Source organism: Argopecten irradians, chromosome 14, assembly GCF_041381155.1.
Source record: "Argopecten irradians isolate NY chromosome 14, Ai_NY, whole genome shotgun sequence".
NCBI lineage: Eukaryota > Metazoa > Mollusca > Bivalvia > Pectinida > Pectinidae > Argopecten > Argopecten irradians.
This window is the reverse complement of record NC_091147.1, coordinates 1,943,812-1,951,768: the sequence shown is the minus strand read 5'-3', so window position 1 is coordinate 1,951,768 and position 7,957 is coordinate 1,943,812. Positions and strand designations below refer to the sequence as shown.

Below are 7,957 nucleotides of genomic sequence, written 5' to 3'. Positions count from 1 at the left end.
TAACTCTAACAGAGACTCTGAGAAACTTTGAGTTTATAAACCAAGATTATTATTCATAATCTTAAAGTACCACAAAAATGATGCGACCTAATGATAAAATATGCATGTTTAATGAAATAGACAACATTCTAAGGCTAAACAAATAACTACTGTGTTCAATAGGAAAATATCAATGATAAGAAATTCAAAACAAAACGATCTTTTACAATTACAACTTTATCTTGTAGACAAACTTATTTCTGCGGGTAAATTGTGGCCAAATACATGTGTACCATAAAATACAATCAATACATATTATTCTTTGGAAATCAATGGTGATTTGAAAATACATTTAGTAGAGAAGAGTGGATTTCTGAACTCCTTTTTACATCAATTTCTACATCTGATAAAACTGTAGATAATGTCCAAAAACATTGTTGTGATGTCATCTATCTCCAAGATTATGGAACCATTACCTGTAACCGTCCTATATGTTACATTTAACTGTGTTATATGTGACTCTAATTTAAGACGATAGGTAACCTATAGGAGAGTCACACAACGATTTTTGTTCTTATCTGATATTTTAGATAGGGATCTCTTTACACTATCTATTTAAAGAAATAAATGGGTAACTTGTTTAATACGGAAGCATTTATTATTTCGAGTAAGCATGCTGATATACGATGTTCTTCATCCTGATCTTACGTTTACAAACTATACTACAGCACATACTGGAGTTTACTTATCTTGGAAAAACAGCTTAAATCAATATGTTTAGATCACTAAAACACAAATTTGCCCTAAAATACCTGGCGATATCTTATATATCTATAAATTTCGCATACGCATCAACCTTGAGTAGGCAAGAGTTGTGTGGATTAAATGCAACCACACTAAATTTGGTCTCTTATATCTTACGGAGCTGCAAACTAATCGCCTCAACGCCACAATGTCCCGTTAGTTAGTAACTTGATACGGAAATATATCGGGTCTAAGATAAATATGTATCGGGCGAAGAATGCTCTTAAATCTAATCAATATTGAGAATAATGCTTAAATATTATATATATATATATATATATTTGATATGATGCAATTGACAACAAAGTAGATCTGAGTTAACTTTGTTGAATCAGAAACAATAATGCGATGTATTGTTAAACAACAGTTGCTTCACACATCAATAATCATAAAGTACAATGCTTTCCTGTATTACATTTGGATGTTGTTACAGAAATAACAATAACTTAGCAGGTGATATTACCTCCCGAGTCCGATAGGATTGTTCAAGGTAGACGTATTGATACCTTGTCCAAGGGAAATAACTGTGTATTATAGAGCACGCGCAGTGAGTATTTATTAGCCAAGGCATTAGTAGATTCGTGGTTAATCAATATATCCAAACATTATTATATATAAATACAATGTTTCTGCAGTTAGTTTTATTATACAGGAGCATGCACATAATACGGGAAACACACTACTGTAAAAATGATTTGAGTAGTTTTAGACAAATATTGCTTTACACCACTAGCAAGGGTCATACAAGACATCCGACCACAATATGTACTGGCGGACAACGAGCGAGTTTGAACATTTTATACATATTTCGCCAGAGTGGTCTTTTCTGGCATATCATAGTAAAACTAGCTACATATATATAATCTCACTTTCGTGAGCACTGGTTTGTTTCTGATATATGTGCACATCTAATGTACTCTTAGACTGAATTGCCTTTTTAATACTCTCTGTAAAAAATAAACGATATTCGTCTGAGGACTAGCTATATCTATAGAAGGAGAGCCAGCAGCAGTAGAATAAGACATTTTTATGTTATATAGCCGGCTATATATTCACAGGCAATGTCTTCAGTTCAATTTGACCTGAGAAAATCTTGACCTGAAATTGACCTGAAATTCACATGAAATTCACATGAAATTGAGGTCAATTTTACATGAAGATTTGTTCAGGTCAATTTCAGGTGAAATTCAGGTCAATTTCAGGTGAAATTGCCTGAAAAAATCTTCATGTGAAATTCAGGTCACATTCTTCACCTGAATTCAGGTCAATTTCAGGTGAAATTGACCTGAAGTTACCTGAAAATTTCTTCATGTAAAATTCAGATCAATTTCAGATCAATTTCATATGAATTTCAGGTCAATTTCAGGTCAAGATTTTGACCTGAAATGACTTTTTTGCTCTTTTCAGGTAAATTTGACCTGAAAAATTTGACCTGAAATCGACCTGAATTTACCTGAAGACATATTGCCTGTGTATCCGTGACTCCACGGAAAGTTAGCTTTAATCGCGGAATTTCGGACCACTTGATATTGGTTATGGTTGAAACTTAATTGTCCGTAATGTCATATAAAACGTAAGACAAAAGTTCTTAGGACAACTTGGACCCTTGTCAATAAATCGTTATACGGTATTTGTGCATTTATTGTAAATATACAAAGTTCTTTTAATGTTAATATTGATGTTGATATTGACTTCAGCATTTCATTTAACACAAGGAATGCATTGCTTGTAAGGTAATTACAAATACTCATTTGAAAAAAAAACCTGAAATCAACCATTTCGTTTATCTCGGTGAGTGCGTAAAGGTTACAGTTTTCTGTGTTGTTGTTCTGTTTTGATTTTTGCTTTGTGTGTTTCCAGGTTTTATTTATTTTTGTAAATTACGACAAAACGAAGCATCATATTGGCGTGTTTTTATCGTCAACATATTTCACGTATCAGGCGAATCTATTAAAATGGCCAATGAAATTGCTACTTTAATTAATAAATTAAAATAATCTATGTGCACTAACAAAATTTTATCTGTGGTTCTACGTAAAGGAGCAAAGAAATTAAAATATATATGATTGATTGGAAACAACTATTTCCATAATTCTTTATATTTAATATGATATAACGGCAAAAATAGGTTGTTCCTGGAGTGCATGACAAGAGGAAAACTTGTCAAACATGTTTTCCCGCAGAGACTATCCGGCTGTAAACAATTGTGATTAATTGTCTGCGGTTACCTTGGTTATAAATATAAACAAACTGGTCAGCATTTTCACTATTGTCCAAAGAAGATACAGCATAACGCTCGAAGATGAACAACAAACTTGTCTTGGCAGTTTTGTTGCTGACTGTGGGCCTATTGTGTCTTGGTGTCAGCCAGGTTAACGGTGAGTTACTAGTAATATTCTGTTGGTGACTGTGGGCCGAATGTGTCTCGGTATCGGACAGGTTAACAGTTGGGCCGAATGTGTCTCGGTATCGGACAGGTTAACAGTAAGTTACCAGTAATATTATGTTGGTAACTGTGAACTTAATGTGTCTCAGTATCTGACAGGTTAACGGTTAGTTACTAGTAATATTCTGTTGGTGACTGTGGACCTGTGGACCTAATGTGTCTCGGTATCGGACAGGTTAACGGTAAGTTACTAGTAATATTCTGTTGGTGACTGTGGACCTAATGTGTCTCGGTATCGGACAGGTTAACGGTAAGTTACTAGTAATATTCTGTTGGTGACTGTGGACCTAATGTGTCTCGGTATCGGACAGGTTAATGGTTAGTTACTAGTAATATTCTGTTGGTGACTGTGGACTTAATGTTTCTCGGTATCGGACAGGTTAACGGTAAGTTACTAGTAATATTCTGTTCGTGACTGTGGACCTAATGTGTCTCGGTATCGGACAGGTTAACGGTTAGTTACTAGTAATATTCTGTTGGTGACTGACCTAATGTGTCTCGGTATCGGACAGGTTAACGGTAAGTTACTAGTTATATTCTGTTGGTGACTGTGGACCTAATGTGTCTCGGTATCGGACAGGTTTACGGTAAGTCACTAGTAATAATCTGTTGGTGACTGTGGACCTAATGTGTATCGGTATCTGACAGCTTAACGGTAAGTCACTAGTTATATTCTGTTGGTGACTGTGGACCTAATGTGTCTTGATATCGGATAGGTTAACGGTAAGTTACTAGTAATATTCTGTTTGTGACTGTGGACCTAATATGTCACGGTATCGGACAGGTTAGCGGTAAGTTACTAGTAATATTCAGTTGGTGACTGTGGACCTTATGTGTATCGGTATCTGACAGCTTAACGGTAAGTCACTAGTTATATTCTGTTGGTGACTGTGGACCTAATGTGTCTCGGTATCGGACAGGTTAACGGTAAGTTACTAGTAATATTCTGTTGGTGACTGTGTGCCTCATGTGTCTCGGTATCGAACATGTTAGCGGTAAGTTATTAGTAATATTCTGTTGGTGACTGTGGACCTAATGTGTCGGTATCGACAGATTAACGGTTAGTTAATAGTAATATACTGTTTGTAACTGTGGGCCTAATGTGTCTCGCTATCGGAAATGTTTGCGGTAAGTTTCAAGTAATTCTGTTCGTGACTTTACCTCATGAGTCCGATATGATTGTTCAAGGTAGACTAGTTGATACCTTATCCGAAGGAAATAACTGTGTATTGTAGAGTAGTGGTAATTTTGTACAGGACCTATGTGGTTAATCAATATATCCAAACATTATTATGTATAAATACAATGTAGCTGCAGTCAGTTTTGTTTGACAGTAGCATGCACATAATAGGGTTGGACACTGTAAAAGTGATTTGAGTAGTTCTAGACAAAGGTTGCTTGACTCCACTAGCAACGGTCATACAAGACATCCGACCACAGTATGCACTGGCGGACAGCGAGCGAGTTTGAACATTTGTCAGATTGAACATTATTGGTGATACAATGTTTGATCATTAGATAGTAAGTGGTTGTGTGTCCTATAGAAGCTGGTCTAGATTGGTGGTGATACAATGTTTTATCATTAGATAGTGAGCGTCTGTGTGTCCTATGGAAGCTGGTCTAGATTGGTGGTGATACAATGTTTTATCATTAGATAGTAAGTGGCTGTGTGTCCTATGGAAGCTGGTCTAGATTGGTGGTGATACAATGTTTGATCATTAGATAGTGAGTGTCTGTGTGTCATATGGAAGCTGGTCTAGATTGGTTGTGATACAATGTTTTATCATTAGATGGTGAGTGGCTGTGTGTCCTATGATAGCTGGTCTAGATTGGTGGTGATACAATGTTTTTATCATTAAATAGTGAGTGTCTGTGTGTCCTATGGAAGCTGGTCTAGATTGGTTGTGATACAATGTTTTATCATAAGATAGTGAGCGTCTGTGTGTCCTATGGAAGCTGGTCTAGATTGGTGGTGATACAATGTTTTATCATTAGATAGTAAGTGGCTGTGTGTCCTATGGAAGCTGGTCTAGATTGGTGGTGATACAATGTTTTATCATTAGATAGTGAGCATCTGTGTGTCCTATGGAAGCTGGTCTAGATTGGTGGTGATACAATGTTTTATCATTAGATAGTAAGTGGCTGTGTGTCCTATGGAAGCTGGTCTAGATTGGTGGTGATACAATGTTTTATCATTAGATAGTGAGCGTCTGTGTGTCCTATGGAAGCTGGTCTAGATTGGTGGTGATACAATGTTTTATCATTAGATAGTAAGTGGCTGTGTGTCCTATGGAAGTTGGTCTAGATTGGTGGTGATACAATGTTTTATCATTAGATAGTAAGTGGCTGTGTGTCCTATGGAAGCTGGTCTAGATTGGTGGTGATACAATGTTTTATCATTAGATAGTAAGTGGCTGTGTGTCCTATGGAAGATGGTCTAGATTGGTGGTGATACAATGTTTTATCATTAGATAGTAAGTGGCTGTGTGTCCTATGGAAGCTGGTCTAGATTGGTGGTGATACAATGTTTTATCATTAGATAGTGAGCGTCTGTGTGTCCTATGGAAGCTGGTCTAGATTGGTGGTGATACAATGTTTTATCATTAGATAGTAAGTGGCTGTGTGTCCTATGGTAGCTGGTCTAGATTGGTGGTGATACAATGTTTTATCATTAGATAGTGAGTGTCTGTGTGTCCTATGGAAGCTGGTCTAGATTGGTGGTGATACAATGTTTTATCATTAGATAGTGAGTGTCTGTGTGTCCTATGGAAGCTGGTCTAGATTGGTGGTGATACAATGTTTTATCATTAGATAGTGAGCGTCTGTGTGTCCTATGGAAGCTGGTCTAGATTGGTGGTGATACAATGTTTTATCATTAGATAGTGAGCGTCTGTGTGTCCTATGGAAGCTGGTCTAGATTGGTGGTGATACAATGTTTTATCATTAGATAGTAAGTGGCTGTGTGTCCTATGGAAGATGGTCTAGATTGGTGGTGATACAATGTTTTATCATTAGACAGTAAGTGGCTGTGTGTCCTATGGAAGCTGGTCTAGGTTGGTGGTGATACAATGTTTTATCATTAGATAGTGAGTGTCTGTGTGTCCTATGGAAGCTGGTCTAGATTGGTTGTGATGCAATGTTTTATAATTAGATAGTGAGTATCTGTGTGTTCTATGGAAGCTGGTCTAGATTGGTGGTGATACAATGTTTTTATCATTAGATAGTGAGTGTCTGTGTGTCTGACAACCGGTTAGTTTCGCAAAGATAATCAAGGTGAGGGAAAAGTTCGGAAATTGTGAAGTAACAAGTATAGTGAGTGTCTTAATATTATTTGATCGAAAGGTTAAAATATCACTTTCAAGTATTCGACTTCAAATCACAGCGCAGAAGAACTGAAGAGCTCTCAGACTCATATTTTTAAATATATATTGAACATAAGAGCAGTGTTAGGCTATCAAAAAAAGGCCAAATACAACATTTCTCTCAGATCCAACATATTGCGGTGAAGTTAGCTCGACATAAGCCATTTAACACGGAAATGTTTAATATTCTGCTGGTTAAATATCGAACTTTTCATCTTTTGATTATTGCGACATTCAACATTCAGAATTCGAATGTAGTGCAGCTCGATATACGACATTTTTAAGTATTCGACTCCAAATCACAGCTCATTTTTTAGTTTAATGAATGACTCTCAAACAAATGATTTTAACAAGAAAAACAGTGTTAGGCTCTTAGTTAAGCAAGTCAAATCCAACATTTGAGAAAGACCCACTACACGGATCATCCCTGTAAAACACTATATAGCTAATAAAGTGTGTGCTGTAATACCATCCGTTTATGTTGTAGGTCAGTATGGGGCCTGTAACGGTTCCTGTCGGCCGTTCTGCCTTCCCAATGAAAGACGAAGTGGATCTTGTATGGGATGGATGTCCTGTTGTGTCAGGCGTTACTTCTATGGCTAAAACTAGGCTACTGAAGGTCAGGTTATTATAACGGCTTTTTCACACAAAGCAACGAAAATTTCAAAATTTCAATTTTATGTTAATAGCAATGATGTTGTGAAGCTGGTTCTGTCCTAAATGATATGTTATTCTATGTATTCATGAAAAAATAAATTTACATTTGTTGAATTTAGAAAAAAGTTTTGATTATCAGCAACAAAGGGATAGTGACATCGTAACGTACTGAATTGTTCTTTTTTTACTGTTATGACAGACCTGGGATACGACAAGGAAATGCTGAAATAAGATCAAGACCCCTGCGTTAGAATGTAGCTATATTTTTGTTCAAAAATAAAACCTATCTGTAACACATATTTGCTGTTGTATGATTTATATGAATGATGAACTGTGTTTCTGGGTGGCAATTTAGACGTATATGTTACTTGTTGAGCACCTTACAGGATTATAAAATAATTGAAATCCATCTTAGCCCTTATCTCTAACTATCTCTATCTAACTATTTCTCCTCGTACATATCAGACAAAGATCTCGAAATATCATTACAGGATTTGATACTAACAACCATCCGCTCCCATAGAGGTCTTCCTATCAAAACGCTTCAAAGTTCTCAATTCAACCGATCTGAAGAATCGATAAGTGCCAGATCAAGATTTATTGGAAAAAGGCAAACAATACAATTTGTTTATTGCAACATCTGTTTCAAACACATTATTTGAAAAACAATCGCCCTGTAAAATTGAAAAAAATAATGTGTTATATACAG

The 7,957-nt window shown here is 36.1% G+C and overlaps 1 long non-coding RNA gene across 1 annotated transcript; it reads left to right on the top strand.

Moving 5' to 3' along the window:
* The first annotated feature begins 3,021 nt into the window (after positions 1–3,021).
* LOC138307876 (uncharacterized) lies at positions 3,022–7,547 on the top strand. Its single transcript, XR_011206054.1, has 3 exons — positions 3,022–3,161; positions 7,079–7,210; positions 7,448–7,547. It is a non-coding gene; the product is annotated as an uncharacterized lncRNA (long non-coding RNA).
* The last annotated feature ends 410 nt before the right edge of the window (positions 7,548–7,957 follow it).